This window comes from Struthio camelus, chromosome 28 (genome assembly GCF_040807025.1).
Source record: "Struthio camelus isolate bStrCam1 chromosome 28, bStrCam1.hap1, whole genome shotgun sequence".
Classification (NCBI taxonomy): domain Eukaryota; kingdom Metazoa; phylum Chordata; class Aves; order Struthioniformes; family Struthionidae; genus Struthio; species Struthio camelus.
Genome location: NC_090969.1, coordinates 4,205,231 through 4,221,769, shown reverse-complemented (window position 1 = coordinate 4,221,769; position 16,539 = coordinate 4,205,231). Strand labels below are relative to the sequence as shown.

Sequence of the window (16,539 nt, the reverse complement as noted above, 5' to 3'; positions counted from 1 at the left end):
CACCCCAGCGAGAGGATGCTGCTGTGCCCGTGGGAGTCCGGGGGCTCAGGGCATCCCCTGGAGGCTCCCCTGTGGGGCCAGCTTCCCCATATGGCATCCCTGCACACGCAGGCTCTGCGTGGCCACCCAAGCAGCTCCACCTCCTTCCCACACCAGGATCTCAGGTGGGTGATCCCCACTGTGAGGCCAGCAGTGACCCTCGGGGCAGGGACTTCTGCCTGGGGTGCCCCAGGACAGCAGGGGCAGCATCAGGGCCAGGAGCCAGGAGTCCTGTGGCCACACTGGCATCTGAGCCAAAAGGCACCATCAGTCAGACCATCAGACCATCCAGCCTCTCCCCGGCCCCCGGGTTTCCACAGCCATGTTCAGAGTTAAGGATCTCTGCGACAGCTCCTGGGAACGAGCTCCTGAAGTCTTTACCCTGGGCGGGGAGTGTTGGCACCCTCTGCCCACGCCGTGTCCCGTGGCCAGCCTCCCAGAGCTCCATCTTGGTCCTCCTCGCCCTGGGTCCACCCCACAGTAGGAGGTGACGAGGAAACAGCTCCTCTCCTCCTCCTCCTCCTCCACACTTCACCACAGCCCCACGCTGCCTTGGCCTCCCCGCCACTGAGGCTCCGTGGCTCCTGGCAGCAGAGTGGTGCCGAGAGCAGTCCCAGCGTCTGGGCTCCCTCGGGCTCACCGGGACGTGTGGGGAGAGGCCAGGGTGGCACGGGAGAGGGGAGCTGTCACTGTGACCCGGGATGTCCCCTGTGACCACTGCTCGTGTCACAGAGGGGGCACACCCGCCTCCCCCCTGGCGCCAGGGCCCCTGGGGGGCCAGGGCTGGCCCTGCAGCAGGCAGGGGCTGCACAGGGTGGTTGCAGGGCTGCCCCTGCCCCCACCCAGGGGCAGGGATAACCCAGACGGGGGTCCTGGCCGGGCTGGGCACTGCGGCTGCGCTCACCCCAGCCATGGCTCGCACACAGGAAACCTGGCTGGGAGGGAGGGCAGTGGGCACTGCCCCATGCTCGCCCCACCAGGACACAGTGGAGGTGGCTGCTGCCACCGGGGCAAGGAAGCGCTGACAACTGACTGCAGGGAAATGTCCAGCAATTACTTGGCAGGGAGCAACAGCTCCTTCTTGGCACTTGAACAAACGGTCCCTCCCCTGGCCCGTCAGCTTGTTCCGAAAAGTTGCAGGGAAGCACTGTTCAGCGCTGTTAACCTGGAGACGTGCTTGAGACCTAGTGCCTGCAGTGCATGGGGGGGCTGCGATGGGGGCTGGGAGCCAACGCTCCCCTCGGGAGACGTCACCTGGAGACACTCGACTGTCTCTGTGGAGGGGTCCTGAGGGGCTGTGAGCACCCTCCAGCCAGGCACAGCCCTCACCATGGGGATGGTGCTGAGGAAGGGCCACTGCTGTGGGAGGGGCTGCCAGGAGAAGGGGCGCAAATGCTGGGGGCTCCCGCGGGCCAGAGATGGCCCAGGCTGGGCCAAGCCTTCCTCAGAAGCTGCTGGCATCCCAGAGGAGAGTCTGGTCTCATCCTCTTGACACCCTCCCTTCACACACTTGTACACATTGAGGAGATCCCCTCTCAGTCTTCTCTTCTCCAGACTCTACAGGCCAGCTCTCTCAGCCTTTCTTCAGAGGAGAGATGCTCCAGGCAGCCCCTCATCATCTTGGTAGCCCTCCGCTGGACTCTCTCCAGCAGCGCCATGGCTCTCTTGTCCTGCGGAGCCCAGAATTGGACACAGTGCCCCAGGTGAGGCCTCACCAGGGCTGAGGAGAGGGCAAGGATCACCTCCCTCCACCTGCTGGCAACACTCAATGCACCCACCCCAGGATCCCACTGGCCTCTTGGCCACAAGGGCACACTGCTGCCTCATGCTTCACTTGGTGTCCACCAGCACTCCCAGCTCCTTCTCTCCAGACATCCTTTCCAGCAGGTCAACCCCCAGCCTGTCCTGGCCCATTAGAGTTCTTCCTCCCTAGGTGCAGCACCCTGCACTTGCCCTTGTTAAACTTCAGGAGGTTCCTCTCTGCCCACCTCTCCAGCCTGTCTACATCCAGCTGAATGGCAGCACAGCCTTCTGCTGTGTCAGCCACTCCTCCCACTTTAGTCTCATCAGCAAACTGGCTGAGAGTGCACTCTGTCCCTTCCTCCAGGTCATTGAGGAATACATTGAACCAGACTGGACCCAGGACTGTCCCCTGGGGGACACCGCTAACTACAGGCCTCCAACTAGACTCTGCTCCACTGACCACAACCCTCGGAGCTCGGCCATCCAGCCAGTTCTCAAGCCACCTCACTGGCCACTCCGCCAAACCACACTTCCTGAGTTTACCTGGGAGGATGGGATGCGAGGCAGTGTCCAAGGCCTTGCTGAAGTCCAGGCAGACAACACCCACTGCTCTGCCCTCATCTCCCCAGCCACTCATCCCCTCCGAGAAGGCCATCAGGTTGGTCCAGCATGAGGTCCCTTTGGTGAGTCCACGCTGACTACTCCTGACCACCTTCTTGTCCCCCTCCACCTCAGCGCCCCTGCTCTGCCATGGCTCAGCGCCCCTCCCCGCCCCTCCCCGCCCCCCCCACACTACGCACGCGCACTGCCGCCCCCCGCCTGTCCCTCCTGCAGGTCCCACCCCAGAGGCCCCGCCCCCTCCGGAGCGAATGGGGGAGCGCGGGGTGGGCGGGGCGGGGGCGCTGGAACCGTCACTTCCGGTGCAGGGGGCGGGGCTGTGTGGGCGTGGCCGCCGGCCCTGGTGCCGCTGTGGAGGCCGGGGAGAAGCAGCGGAGCCAAAATGGTTGTGGGGTCCCGGGGGCTGGGGCGGAGCGGGGAGCGCGGGGGCCCCGCTCTGGCCGGCGGCCCCGGGGCGGTGGGAGTTGTCCTCCGGGGGAGCCTGCGCGGGAGAGGGAGACGCTGCTGCCGGGAGCTGCTGCCGGCTGCCGTGGCCAGGGACGGGCAGAAAAGAGGGCTGTGCAAAGGGCAGGGCCTGAGCGCCTGCCTGCCTGTGCAGGGCGCTAGCGCCTGTTGGACAGCTTCCTTGTTGCGCTGCCCTTGCTAAGGAGGAAAGTCAAAGGTGGGGCACAAACGGGCTCTGCCCTGCTAGACCGAGGAGAGGGATGCGAGCACCCCCTGGCGTGGAGAGCCTTTTCAGAAGGTTTTCCGGCTGGAGCCCGGGTTTCCTCTTGGTTTCCAATATTCCTCAGCACCAGTGTCCTTGTTCCTTTCTCCCAGGCCCTTGGTTAAACCTCCGGTGTCAAGACCGAGCGTAACCCTCTCAGGGAGGTGTGCATTGCTGTGGGGGGTAGCTAAGCATAGATGGATTTTTTCCTTGCTTCTGCCTTGTGTCCATCCATGTTTGCGGGCTCTGGCTGCTGTAGAAAGTCCAGTTTTCCCCTTTCCTTCCCCAAATTGTGAAGAGAAAATGGATCCTCCTGTGTCATCAAGGTATTTCTCATCCCCCAAGCGTTTGACAAAGGGCCGAATGACGTTCTCACGGACGTTGAGTGCTCTCCTAAAACTGGAGCAGGGTGTGCTTGCGGGTGTTGTTCCCACAGCCAGGTACTGAGACTCTATTTCTCCCTGCAGGTCACCTGGAGACGGTGGAATTGTACTTAGCCTCTGCTGGAAGGCTGATGCTGGCAGGCAGTGCCTGGAGGCAGCTCGACTGAAACTTGTGTTGGGCTAAAGGTTCAACTGGAGGACACAGCAATGTGTTGCCTGCTTGAGTTTGGCCTTCTGAAAAAAACAGAATACGCAGAATGAGAAGGTGTTTTTGTAGGAATAGATTTGCCTTTACCATCTACCCCCCGATAGATTCTGTCTGCCTTTAGTAGTATATTGATGGCAACTCTTCCCTGGGTAGGGTGAAAGGTGCAGTTAAGCATATCAGTTCTGTTGTAGGAAGTTTTTGTGTAGCTGCCGCAGGAGGGAGATAGTCCAGGGGTGATGGTACAGGCTGCCTTTGGGAGCAAAAGCATGGAGAAGAAGGGATTTTGTTGAAGAAAGCCTGAAGAAGCCTCCGAGGGTTTCCTTGTTGTTTTGAAAGCAGCTAGAAGAGACCTGAGAAAGCGCTTTCAGTCTGTGTTGCTGTAGCAGAACTCTTTGCAAGACTCCAGCTTTGTTTCAGCTGGCAAAATGTTTCAGCTGACCGTTGCCTTCTGCCTAGTGCGGAAGTGTGCAGCTGACTGAGACTTGTGGAAAGACCTGGTTCCTGAGCCCTGCTTTAGCAGCAGGTGATTTAAATGGGTGCCTGTGAGTTGCTTTTCTGTCTTTTATTGCAAATGAACAATTTAATTTATTGTAAACAAACAATTTCTGTAATTCAGAGCAGTGTCCCTGCACGCCAGGGTGCTGTGTGCATCAGGACCATGCCTTGCAGGTGGGCAAGGAGCCCTCAGGCTCTTGCCACCCTGTGGGAGAAGTACTAGCCTCTCAGAGGACTGGGAGGAGGAGGCACAGGTCCCTTGCAAAGTGAGGGTGCTGACCCGTGCCTGGGGCCAGGGCCGTGCAACCTGCTAGGTTTTTCCCAGGGGAAAAACCTTCCGCGTGTTCCTGGGAGTTAATGGAAGTGTCGCTTCTGTTTGAGAACATGAGAGGGCAGCAGCAGGGAGGTGGCTGGGGTTTGTGCTTGTGAGAGGACTTCTGCCTGAGTACCGGATAGGTCAGCAGCAGGAGCAGCATCAGCTAAGCCACTGTGAGGTCCCGTCAGTCTGAGCAGCTGATCAGCAGGAAGAGGGCTGGGAAATTGCTTGTGGGGACACTTCTGTCTCTGCAGATGAGAGGCCAGAAATGCGCTGGCCTTGCAGGGCTGTTCCCTGCTGGGCTGGGGCACTCTGGGGAGGCCTGAGCCGCCCCGAGGCGGCGCTGGGCAGGGGGCTTGTGTGGGCTCCCACTGCCATGGATCCAGCAGGCTGCCTGGAGTCCACTGAGTAGACTCAGCACTGAGTTCACGCAAGCAGGGGTTTGGTTGGTTTGGTTGGGATTGTCTTTCCACACTGAAATAGACTGCTGTTACACTTAAAAACAAGATTTATCAGCTCGTTCCAATGAACCGCACACCACACGCAGCCTTGACAACACAGCTCATGCAGTTGGGTGGTGACTCTGTTCACTTGTGTGGGGACAAGTGCTCTGTCATGAAATATATGTATGTGTGCATATATATATGTATATACACACACATACACACATATTATATATGTTTGCATAGAGACCCCATATGTATGGTGTCTAGGAACTACAGAAGGCATTCCTGATGGTCAGCTGTTTTTATTCTTGGGAGAATAGGGCTTTTCACCACTGCAGAAATAGCCTCAGGCAAATCAGGGGATTCAGGGGTGCCTTGTGGAGACTGTTTGTAGAGTCTCCTTGGCTGGGCGGTAGGATGGAGTTTTAAGCAAATAGCGTGTTGCCATTAAATCAAAAAATGCAAGATAAGGCATTCCAGCCCTAATTTAGAAGCTGTACTAGTGCAAGTGAGGCATGTGGACTATTCAGGGGAGTGAACTAATCTCTCTTGTCTTTCCGACAGGATAAATCATATCGTAACAGAGGATGCACTGCATAGTGGTGAAGAATCAGCTTCAGGGTTTGAAGATGAGTTCTGTCATCAGATGCCCAGTAGACGAAACAGGTAACTGTCTGGGTCCTTTGGATTCCAACTCTTCAGAGTGCTGGGTCTTTGTAAGCAGTCCTTGCTGTTGTCAGCGTGAGGGGATGTAGAGGAGGGAGTAAAGACAAGTTTGTCAGGGAGGGAGGGTTATCTCAATACATGCAAGAAGTAAGCACAAAGATAAATCTAGGTACGAAAGTTCCAGGAAAGTACATTGCTATTGTGGATCAAATGGAAGGACCCAGCTGCCTTTTCTTGCACATAAAAGATCCACAGACTATTGGGACCCGTTGATTTAATCCAGGGTATTGCTTCAGTAACTCAAGCCCAAAGAAATGTGCTGTCTCTCCTTTTAGATAAAAAACCTATACAGATTTGTGTAGCCCTCTTTGCCCTTCCCACTTCCAGCATTGTTAAAACAGCAGTGAATTATGTAGTGGGAATAACATTGCACAACTGCATGTGTTTCGATCCCCCCCTTTTTTCCCCTAAAAAGGCTACTCTGCTCCCGGCATCACGAAAACGAGTGTCTGGGTGGTGAAGAAATCCCGGCGGGTGTGTGCTGAGGGAGAAAGTTGTACTTCTCCCCCAGATCAGTCACCTGAGCCCTTGTCCCTGCGTGCATTTGGCTGGCCAGTGGCCGTGTGTTATGTGAGAACCATCACTTGCCTAGACAGCATAGTGGGGAACCAGCAGACGTGGTGGGGCTCGGCAGGATTGCTTAGGGGAGGTGTGGTATGAGTCAGCCAGAAAATGGGCTGTGGTAGTCTTCCTGATCCCAGAAGAGCTTGTTACCTGCTGGAGGATGGAGACTATTAACAACAACAAAAGTGGCGGGGAGGGGGAAAGAGAAGAAAAAACCAGTAACATCTCTGCCTTCCTTGCTAACTTTATTTTTATATCTCTTTCTTTGCAATTGCTGTTGTTGAAATGCTGGTTGCCAGCCAGCATGGTCCAGGGCAGGGCTCTAAAGAGCTGGAGAGCCAGGCTACAGGCCAAGGTCTCCTTTGGAGCCTGCAGCAAGACGTGCTTGGGAAAAGTTGGCAGTTCATACCCTGGGCCTGTCAGGTCTGCTTGTTAACACCACATCCCCACCACCTGTCGGGGCTCTGCTTGGGCCTTTGGAGGAGCTTGTTGGAAGTTGTGGAGGCTTTGCGGGGACCCCCGAGGAACTAGACGGTGCTTGCTGCTAGCAGGAAAGGAGAGCTAGGCAAGGACAACTGCGGGAGGCCTTGACTTCTCCTGGGAAGTTGTAGCTAGGTGTGGCTGCTGCTAAGGAGCAGCACCTGGGTTGCCCCTGAGGAGAGGGAGTTGGGGCTTTTGATCCAGGTGGCACCACCTTGATTGGGTGGGTCAAGCACCCTGTGAGTCACTGCTAGGCAGAGGCCTCTAGAAGAGCCAGGCCTAGAGCACAGTGAACAGAGGCAGCAGTTTGTGCAGGAGGCACCTTCCATTTCTGGTAGTGGTGTGTGCTTCCTCAGGTGTGGTCATGACATGCTGCAGAGCACCTTCCCCAGTGGCTGCTGGAGTTGCTGCATCACCTGTGTCTGAAGCTTCAACCCAGACAGACCCTCTGACAGCAGATGCAGCTGTAGAGGTGTCAGGCTGCAGGGAGTGCCTGGGGCCTCTCTGTGAGGCCTGGGCTGACAGTCAGCTCTCCTGCAGAAGGTGTGCTCTGGTTGATCAGTTGTATTGGCAGGTAAAGGAGTCAGGCAGGGAGGAAGCCAGTAGGCTGTGCAGCATCCAAGAAGATGAGTAAGAGATGGACGGGGTATTCTCGGAGACTGTGCAGCTCCAGGAGTCCCCACCCCGCACTGCAATGGAGTTGCTGGAGGGCTCTGTACCGTGTGAAACAGTACATCATAACACTGTTGAAGAAGGCTGGAAAGTGGTCACTTCTTGTAGCAGGAGAAAGGCTCTTGCTCCCCCTCAAGACTTGCCCTTGAGGAACAAGTTTAGTGCCCTGCAGGCTGAGGAGGAGCTGGGCATGACTTCAAGGGAAGCTACTGGCCTGACAGACCTGACAGACTGGCCATGCGGGAACACCCGGAAGAAGTGGCGAGTAATTGTTGTGGGTGACTCCCTGCTGCAGGGGACAGAGGCACCTATCTGCTGACCGACCCTCTTGTCTAGAGAGGTTTGCTGCCTGCCAGGGGCTCGAATAAGAGATGTCATGGAAAGACTGCCAAAGATCTTCTTATACCTCTCCTGAGAGGCTGCATGCTCGATTGGCTCTCTGAAATGCCTGTACACCAATGCACACAGCCAGGGGAATAAGCAGGAAGAATTAGAGATCTGTGTGGGGTTGCAGGGCCGTGATCTCACTGCAGTTACAGAAACATGGTGGGATAGCTCACATGACTGGAATGCTGTCATGGATGGCTCTGTGCTTTTTAGGAAAGACAGGCCAGGAAGGTGAGGTGGTGGAGTTGCTCCTCATGTGAGGGAGCAACTAGAATGTGTGGAGCTCTGCCTGGAGGTGGCTGAAGAGCAAGTTGAGAGCTTATGGGTCAGGCTTAAAGGGCAGGCTAGCATGGGTGACACGGTGGTGGGGGTTTACTGCAGGCCACCTGATCAGGAAGAGGAAGTTGATGAGGCCTTCTACAGACAGCTGGAAGTAGCCTCACGATCACAGGCCTTGGTTCTCCTGGGAGATTTCAACCACCCTGACATCTGCTGGGAAGAGAGCACAGCTAGGCACAAACAGTCAAGGAGGTTCCTGCAGAGCACTGAGGATAACTTCTTGACCCAGGTGGTGGAGACGCTAACAAGGAGAGGTGTGCTGCTAGACCTTGTCCTAACAAACAAAGAAGGTCTGGTTGGAAATGTGAAGGTTGGGGGCAGCCTTGGCTGCAGTGCCCAGGAGATGGTGGAGTTCAGGATGCTGTGAGGAGGGATCAGGGCAATAAGTAAGACCACAACCCTGGACTTGAGGAGAGCTAACTTTGGCCTCTTGAGGGACCTACTTGGAGGAATCTCATGGGGTAGGGTCCTAGAAGGAAGGCAGGTCCAGGAGAGCTGGTTAATAGTCAAGTATCACTTCCTCCAGGCTCAAGAGCAGTGCATGCCTCTGAGTAAGAAGTCCAGCAAAGGGGGCAGGAGAGCTGCCTGGCTGAGCAAGGAACTCCTGGCAAAACTCCAACAGAAGAAGGCAGTCTACAGAATGTGGCAAAGGGGACAGGCCACTTGGGAGCAATATAGGGATACAGAGAAGGCAGAGTTGCTGAATGCCTTCTTTGCTTCAGTCTTTACTGCTAAGGCCAGCCCTGGGGAATTCCAGAGCCTGGGGACAAGAGGGAAAGTCTGGAGAAAGGAAGACTCTCCCTTGGTCGAGGAGGATCGAGTTAGAGATCATTTGGGCAAACCTGACATCCACAGGCCCTGATGGGATGCACCCATGAGGCAGAGGGAGCTGGCGGATGTTATTGCTAGGCCACTCTCCATCATCTTGGAAAGGTCCTGGAGATCAGGAGAGGTGCCTGAGGCCTGGAAGAAAGCCAGTGTCACCCCAGTCTTCCAAAAGAGCAAGAAGGAGGAGGCAGGAAACTACAAGCCTGTCAGCCTCCCCTCCATCCCTGGAAAGGTGATGGAACAGCTCTTCCTGGAGGTCCTCACTAAGCATGTGGAGGACAAGAAGGTGATCAGGAGTAGTCAGCATGGACTCACCAAAGGGACACCATGCTGGACCAACCTGATAGCCTTCTCGGAGGGGATGAGTGGCTGGGGAGATGAGGGCAGAGCAGTGGGTGTTGTCTGCCTGGACTTCAGCAAGGCTTTGGACACTGCCTCTCATCCCATCCTCCCAGGTAAACTCAGGAAGTGTGGTTTGGCGGAGTGGCCAGTGAGGTGGCTTGAGAACTGGCTGGATGGCCGAGCTCCGAGGGTTGTGGTCAGTGGAGCAGAGTCTAGTTGGAGGCCTGTAGTTAGCGGTGTCCCCCAGGGGACAGTCCTGGGTCCAGTCTTGTCCAATGTATTCATCGATGACCTGGAGGAAGGGACAGAGTGCACCCTCAGCAAGTTTGCTGATGAGACTAAAGTGGGAGGAGTGGCTGACACAGCAGAAGGCTGTGCTGCCATTCAGCTGGATGTAGACAGGCTGGAGAGGTGGGCAGAGAGGAACCTCCTGAAGTTTAACAAGGGCAAGTGCAGGGTGCTGCACCTAGGGAGGAAGACCTCTAATGGGCCAGGACAGGCTGGGGGTTGACCTGCTGGAAAGGATGTCTGGAGAGAAGGAGCTGGGAGCGCTGGTGGACACCAAGTGAAGCATGAGGCAGCAGTGTGCCCTTGTGGCCAAGAAGGCCAATGGGATCCTGGGGTGGGTGCATTGAGTGTTGCCAGCAGGTGGAGGGAGGTGATCCTCGCCCTCTCCTCAGCCCTGGTGAGGCCTCACCTGGAGTACTGTGTCCAATTCTGGGCTCCGCAGGACAAGAGAGCCATGGCGCTGCTGGAGAGAGTCCAGCGGAGGGCTACAAAGATGATGAGGGGCTGCCTGGAGCATCTCTCCTCTGAAGAAAGGCTGAGAGAGCTGGCCTGTAGAGTCTGGAGAAGAGAAGACTGAGAGGGGATCTCATCAATGTGTACAAGTATGTGAAGGGAGGGTGTTGAGAGGACGGGGCCAGACTCTTCACCGTGGTGCCCAGCAACAGGACAAGAGGCAACAGGCACAAGCTGAACCACAGGAAGTTCCATCTGAACAGGAGGAAAAACTTCTGGACTGGGAAGGGTGACAGTGCACTGGCACAGGTTGCCCAGAGATGTTGTGCAGTCTCCTTCCCTGGAGATATTCAAAACCCACCTGGACGCGATCCTGGGCCATGTGCTCTAGAGGACCCTGCTTGAGCAGGGGGGTTGCACTGGATGATCTCCCGAGGTCCCTTCCAACCTTGGCCATTCGGTGATTCTTTACTCTCATAGGATTAATTGACTCAGGTGAGGAAGGTGGGATTGGTGGTTAAGGAGGTGGCCTGGTTTTAATGTGCTGCCTGTTATTTCTGCCTTAATACCCACGTTTTCTTTTGGATTGAATGACCTCAACTAAGGATGTTGCGCATGACCATGTTTTCCGCTCCAAATTGAAAGTTGCTGGATGAAAGATGCTGAAAGGATGTTGCTGGCAGTTCAGGGAGCTGGAAGATGCTGCTGCCATGCTCTGTGCATGGCAAGAACTCCTGCTGACCTCAGTGGGATTCAGACCGTGGGTTTCATCGCCTCGGAAGACTCTGTAGCTCCCAGGAGATGGCCCTGCATCAGCCTGACTGTAGGTCGTGCACTTTTTCTGGCCTCCTTTTGTTATAATGGGGTAATGCAACCAAAGTTTCTTTGCGGCAAGAAAGGCGTTTCTTTTCTTTCATTTAACTTGAGAGGAACAGTTATAGTACACTTGTCGATTAATATGAACATTTCCTTTAGCTGGGTACATTTTCCAAACATAACCAGTCCGACAGCCTGTCATGCTGCATTGCAGGTGCTATAAAGCATTTCAACTCTCAGAACCCTTCTCTGTCTACAGCCGTCTCTTTGTCTTAAGGAGACGGATAAAGCACCAATAGGCTTAGTGATGTTTTGTTCCTTTTTACTTTTAGGCAGGCAGTCTATGCTGTTGTTTGGCAGCATCTGGACCTTTAGGAGAAGCAGCTGAGAGCTGTGAAAGTGCGGACAGACCTGTAACGTGGCTGGATGCTCCTCTGTCACATAAGAGGATTATCTCTAGTTGCCTGATGTGAGGGCTGCCTCTGTGGTCATCTCCCAAGAATGTCTAGCTACTGCTAGCACTTTCCACCTGGGGACCAGGACTGTCGGAGTCTTGAGGATGTGATCAGATGCAGAGAGAAATGCATCCCGTGAAAGAGTGCTTGCTGCTTTGTTCATGAGGTAGAGGCTGGTCTGCTTATGTGCTTGAGGTATCATGTGGAGGCAATGGCTTGTGGTCTGCCTGAGCAAGGAACGTGGTCCAAAGGAGCCTCTGGAAAGGAGGGAGCAGGCTGTGAGCTGGGGAGCTCTTCAGAGAGCTTGAAGGCTGGTCACCTCCTCTAGAATTAACTTTGAAACTGCGATTCATAGCCAGGCTGCTTTGACAGTGCCTGCCCTCACCTTGTCTGAGTGCGTTGTGCTGCTTGTGCTCCAGGCTGACTTGGGCACAAGCCCACCCTGAACTGAAAACTCGGCAGTCCCGGGGGTGTAGCAGTGCACCCAGGCTCATCCCCCTTGCTGAAGGGCTCGGCTTCTTTTCTCAAGCACACCCCGAGCCGAATCGAGCTGTGAGGCTCCTGAGGAGTGACCTTGCATCTCAGGAGCTCTGAAGTCAGGCAGAGGTTAAGGTCTGTTTCTCTTTGTGCAGCTAGGTCTTGAATGTAATCAAAGCAGAAATTATACTTTCGTGTTAAGCAACGGGTTTGTCTTGGTAGGTGTGTTCTGACACTTAGTGCTGTGTGGTTGCTGCACAGTTTTCAGCTGACATCCTGTTTACATGTGCTCCCATGTGTTAGTTTGCAGAGATCCATAGTTATGAGCTCCACAGCAGCCTATTCTACATGCCTCCAGGTTCTCATACCAACTTCCTTGTCACCAGCATCTGGGAAGCCCAGAGGAAGGCACCAACTGTCCTTTATACTCCCCATGCCCATGTATGCTGGGAGGATATGGGAGTCTCATTGAAAGCTCCACTTACAACATTGTTGCAGAGCAGTGCAGCACATGCACCAGTTGTGTTGCTTGCAACTCCAGGCGTATGGCTACATAGATAAAATATTGAGTTTCATGTCATTTGCCTTTCCCACTTTCATTTTCATTTCTGTGCCCTTGAAGCACCTGAGTGCTGTGCTGTCCCAAGGAACCGGATGCTGTTGTCACTAGGGCACCCTACCGGAATCTCGTATGGTTTGCTTAGGCAGAAAACAATCCTGACAACTTGTGTCTAAACTGTTTTCTGAGTCAAGAGATTGCCTTGGAGCCAGCCTTGCCCACGTTCCCCCACACAGAGGCTTATTAGGCAGATCTACAAATTTCCCTAGGAGAATCACTCCAGGGACTTTGAGATGGCTATTTATAGCCTGACTTAAGCGTATGCAGGCGTGTCACGTACAAGGCAGTCAGGATGTGTGCACTAAAAGCCTACCTCCCAACAGTTTGCCACTGCCAAGTGTAGTGGTTACAGTTTTCAGAAGAGAAATCGATTGAGCGTTTCCATGCCTTGACTACAGTGTCAGCTCTTTCTTCATATAGGCCAAAGCTTTACAAATTAGGAAGCTAAATTCCGTCTTGTGTTTCAGTGACTTTAGGAAGACAACTACCTTGATTTCCATCAGCACGCTTCCGTCGACATACAGCCTTCACTTTCTAGCCTGCTGAGAGTTGGCATTAAAGGAAGGGGTTTACAAGATGAAACAAGTTACTCTGCAGCTGATGATGTTTTCCTGACTATGGAAACAAAATTCCTAACTGGATACTGTTTCCATCAAATGCTTTGAAAGTGCATAACTTGGATACTGCTGGTAAACTCCTTCTAAGGCTGAATACTGAAATTCCAGTGTGTCAACAGTTCCTGGCAGGTCCATCTTCTCACAGACGGCTCGAGTAGTTCAAGGCTATGCCCCAGGTCAGGGGTCAGTGCTGGCCCTGGAAACAGTCCTCCCTTTCGTCAGGATCGGAGAAGCCACGTCGCTCTCTGATGTCCAGGAGCCAGGGTGCCAAGTTCCTGCCTTATTTTTTCAGAGAGGATGAGAAAGAAACGGATTTGGGATATAAGAGGTAACATTGGCCTCCTCAAAGAGTTCAAAGCCCTGCAGCCCAAGTAGCACTGCCTCAAACCCTGACACCTTTGAGCCTCTACCTGAAGCCTTTCTTGCAGCTCCTTCAAATAGTGTGACTAATGCTGTCCTGCTATCTGAAACCTTGCCGCTTCTCCCCAAACTAGTGCTGCTTCCACGCAGTCCATCTGCCTCCTCCCATTTCCACTTCATGTCTTCAGCAGCTCACTAAACGCAGCCCACTAGTCAGTCCTCACCCATGTATCTAATCTGTCTCCAGATGGACAGGCAGGAGGACTTGACAGGAAAGCCTGCCATTCCTTCCTAAAAGGATGTCAGTTCCTGGATTTGGTCTCCCCACATTTTTCACAATAGCTGAAGAGAAAGTCTACAGCTGGCAGCAAGAAAAAGGTTTTCTGCATGTCCAGATAACCACTTAAATCTCAACTAGAAAAGCTAGCCTGCTGTTTTCTAGAAGAGAATTTCAAAGCAGCAAATCCTGTGAAGGTTTTTGTTTCATTGCTTTCAGCAATGTTTACGTTGTTGAAACCAAAGAACTTAAAGTCGTAGTTCAGCCTACTGTGGGTTGAGTTTTGCTGACCCAGGATGCATACAGCTAATCGTTAAATCTACAGATAGCACTCCCATAAAGGTCTTTCAAGCAACAAAGTACAAGTGACTCCCACTAGATATACCTGGCCTGCTTAGAAACCACTCAGGCTGGCATGTACAGAGAACACACAGACAACAACCTCCCCAAGCCCACCTTTTTAAACCAGAAGACTGGTTTTAGGGAGTATGCTCCCCTTTTTTATTACAGCAGACACTAAGCCTTCAACCCTGACAAGGCATTGTTTGTATTTGGAATCCACATACGTTTGGCATTTTATCCATTCTTAAGAAACTAGTTTTTTCTACTCCTATAACAGCTCAGTCCTGACAGAAGTTTTGCAAGCACACAAATGTATTGATTCCTCAGGTCTCTTCTCCTGCAAACAGCTGAGTCAGCATTTGTAGTTCTAACACAGCCTCCATTGCCTTGGATGTCACACTTTGAATCTGTCACAGGACTTCTGGATAAGGCAATGGAAGAATGACCATTTCTCTTCTAAAAGCTGAAATTTGGTCAAAGAGACCACCCACATCATCAAAGTGTACCTCAAGATGAATTCCACACAAGCCACGTGTCAAAGAAAGGTAAAGAAACTCCCATCATTGTCTCTATATGTTTTCTGTTATTCTTTCTGAATAACCTACTGTAGAGCAGAGGCACCGTGGGATTTTACATTAGACTCTTTAGAGTTTGCTCCTAGCCCCTCCAAAGAAATCTAACTGCGCTTGAAGAATCCGTTCTAAAAGAGAGCCCACTTAAAGCCATCAGTGCCAACAGATTAAATCTTATGCCAGGGGATTAAACACTGCCCCCATTTAGATTCCATAGGAGAGCAGGGAGGGGAACACTTCACAGTCAGGCAGCTGCTCCTCGTCTTCAGTAATTTCCTCCCTCCCCTGTTCTCTAGTGACACTCACCTTCTGGAAGCTCTGTTAGGGCTCTGCTTCCTATGCCTCTGAAAATGTTCCTCATCATTAGAGGAGGAGGATGGGGAAGTACTGTTGTAGAGTTCATCTTTCCATCTGAAAGCATTGGAAAGGCAACAACAAAAACAAGGTTAAGAACACACTAAGTCCTGCCAAGACTCAAGGGAGCTCTCTCTCAGAATGTCCTGTGAGAGCTATGAACTTTCCAGTCCGTTTTATTCCTCAGGCACGTGATTTCAAAAAGCATTACCTGTTTTCCCTTGTGAGAGCAAAATTCAGTCTTCCTTGGGAAGGGGAAATGTTGAACTATGACTCCTCTGTGTCTCTGCCTTGGTTTTCCTCACAGTGTGCCTCTTTGCCACAGGTAGAGCAGGCAGTGGTGCATGGAGCTTGGAAAGCAGATGCAGATCTATTCAAAGGCAGCACCAGCTGGGTCTAGCAGCCTGCCAGTGGAAAGGCGTGCCTGGACATAAGTTCTCAGTCTTCTTTAACATCCTGGCAGGCTACAAAATAGATGGCGTAAAAAACCAAGTGACAATAGAGATTATCTGATGCCCTACATAACGCGGAAGTACTGACCGAGCGGCATACCCAGTTCTGCCTGTAAGCTAACAGTTGGTTCCAGCTTCTTTATTGACCCTAAGGACAGATGAGCTGCTCTGAATTTGGCATAGAAACAAGAACTGAGTTCCACCTCTGAGTCGAATGAAAAAGTTTTCATGAACCCTTTCTGAATCGTGGAACAGAAGAGACTAAGAATACTGGAAAGCTTCTAAACAGACTCTTCTGCTAAGTCTAACTAAATTACCTACCCGGTTTCCGAAATCCTTGGCTATCCTTGACGATTAAATAGTCTGATGAAGATTTTGAGAAGCGGCTTGTGGCTTCAAGTGCAGAACAAAAAGGATTTCAGGTACAGAATCTCAGCCAATACTTCCTGAATCCTGTCATCCCTGACCTCAGGCGTTGCAGTTTTTGAAATCACTAGCTCTTGAAAGGTATTCTGTCTCCCAAGGAAAAGATCTGGCTTCCTTTGTACCTTCAGACTGTCACAGTTACCATGCTACAAGGATTCTGTAATTACCACCCATCTGAAAATCCTTTAAAGCATTTTGGGGAGTTGTGACTGACACTACGACTGATAAAGAAGAACGATCGTTGGCCATACACTTACCGATTAGGTCTTTTGCAGCAAAGGCTTCATGACTGGGCACTTCTAAACGTGCACGTTTGTGTGACTGCAGAAGACCAGCGTGCACACAATATCTTACTTTGTCTGAAAGCAAAGAATTCAGAAGAGTGTTACCAGCGCCTTTAAGATAAATCAGGTTAGCCGTGAGGCAGAACATGCGAGGTGTTTCACCCATCTCTTTTTGGACCACAGGGACGTTTCAAGTGTCTTTTATCAATGCCCAAGTCAAGTGGACTACACACACGCCTGCTTTTTCAGGAGGACTAAAAGTCACCCCAGAGAGAGCGAGGAAGCTGGTTTGGGTACTGTTCTTTGAGGGATACCCAGGCCATTGTTTTAACTCTGTGTGGAGAGCTTTAACTGAAAGCCGGGAAGTTTGATATGGAAACAGTAAAACTCAGTCGGTAACTCTTTGGTAAAAGTAGTGCAGTGAAATGGAAATGGTATTACCCAGCGCAGACTCC

The 16,539-nt window shown here is 52.7% G+C and overlaps 1 long non-coding RNA gene across 1 annotated transcript; it reads right to left on the bottom strand.

Annotated features, from left to right (window-relative positions):
* Positions 1 to 12,956: 12,956 nt before the first annotated feature.
* On the bottom strand, positions 12,957 to 16,162 carry LOC138062590 (uncharacterized). Its single transcript, XR_011136535.1, has 4 exons — positions 16,058 to 16,162; positions 15,134 to 15,386; positions 14,875 to 14,979; positions 12,957 to 13,296 (listed from the first exon to the last, which is right to left on the bottom strand). It is a non-coding gene; the product is annotated as an uncharacterized lncRNA (long non-coding RNA).
* Between the last annotated feature and the right edge of the window lie 377 nt (positions 16,163 to 16,539).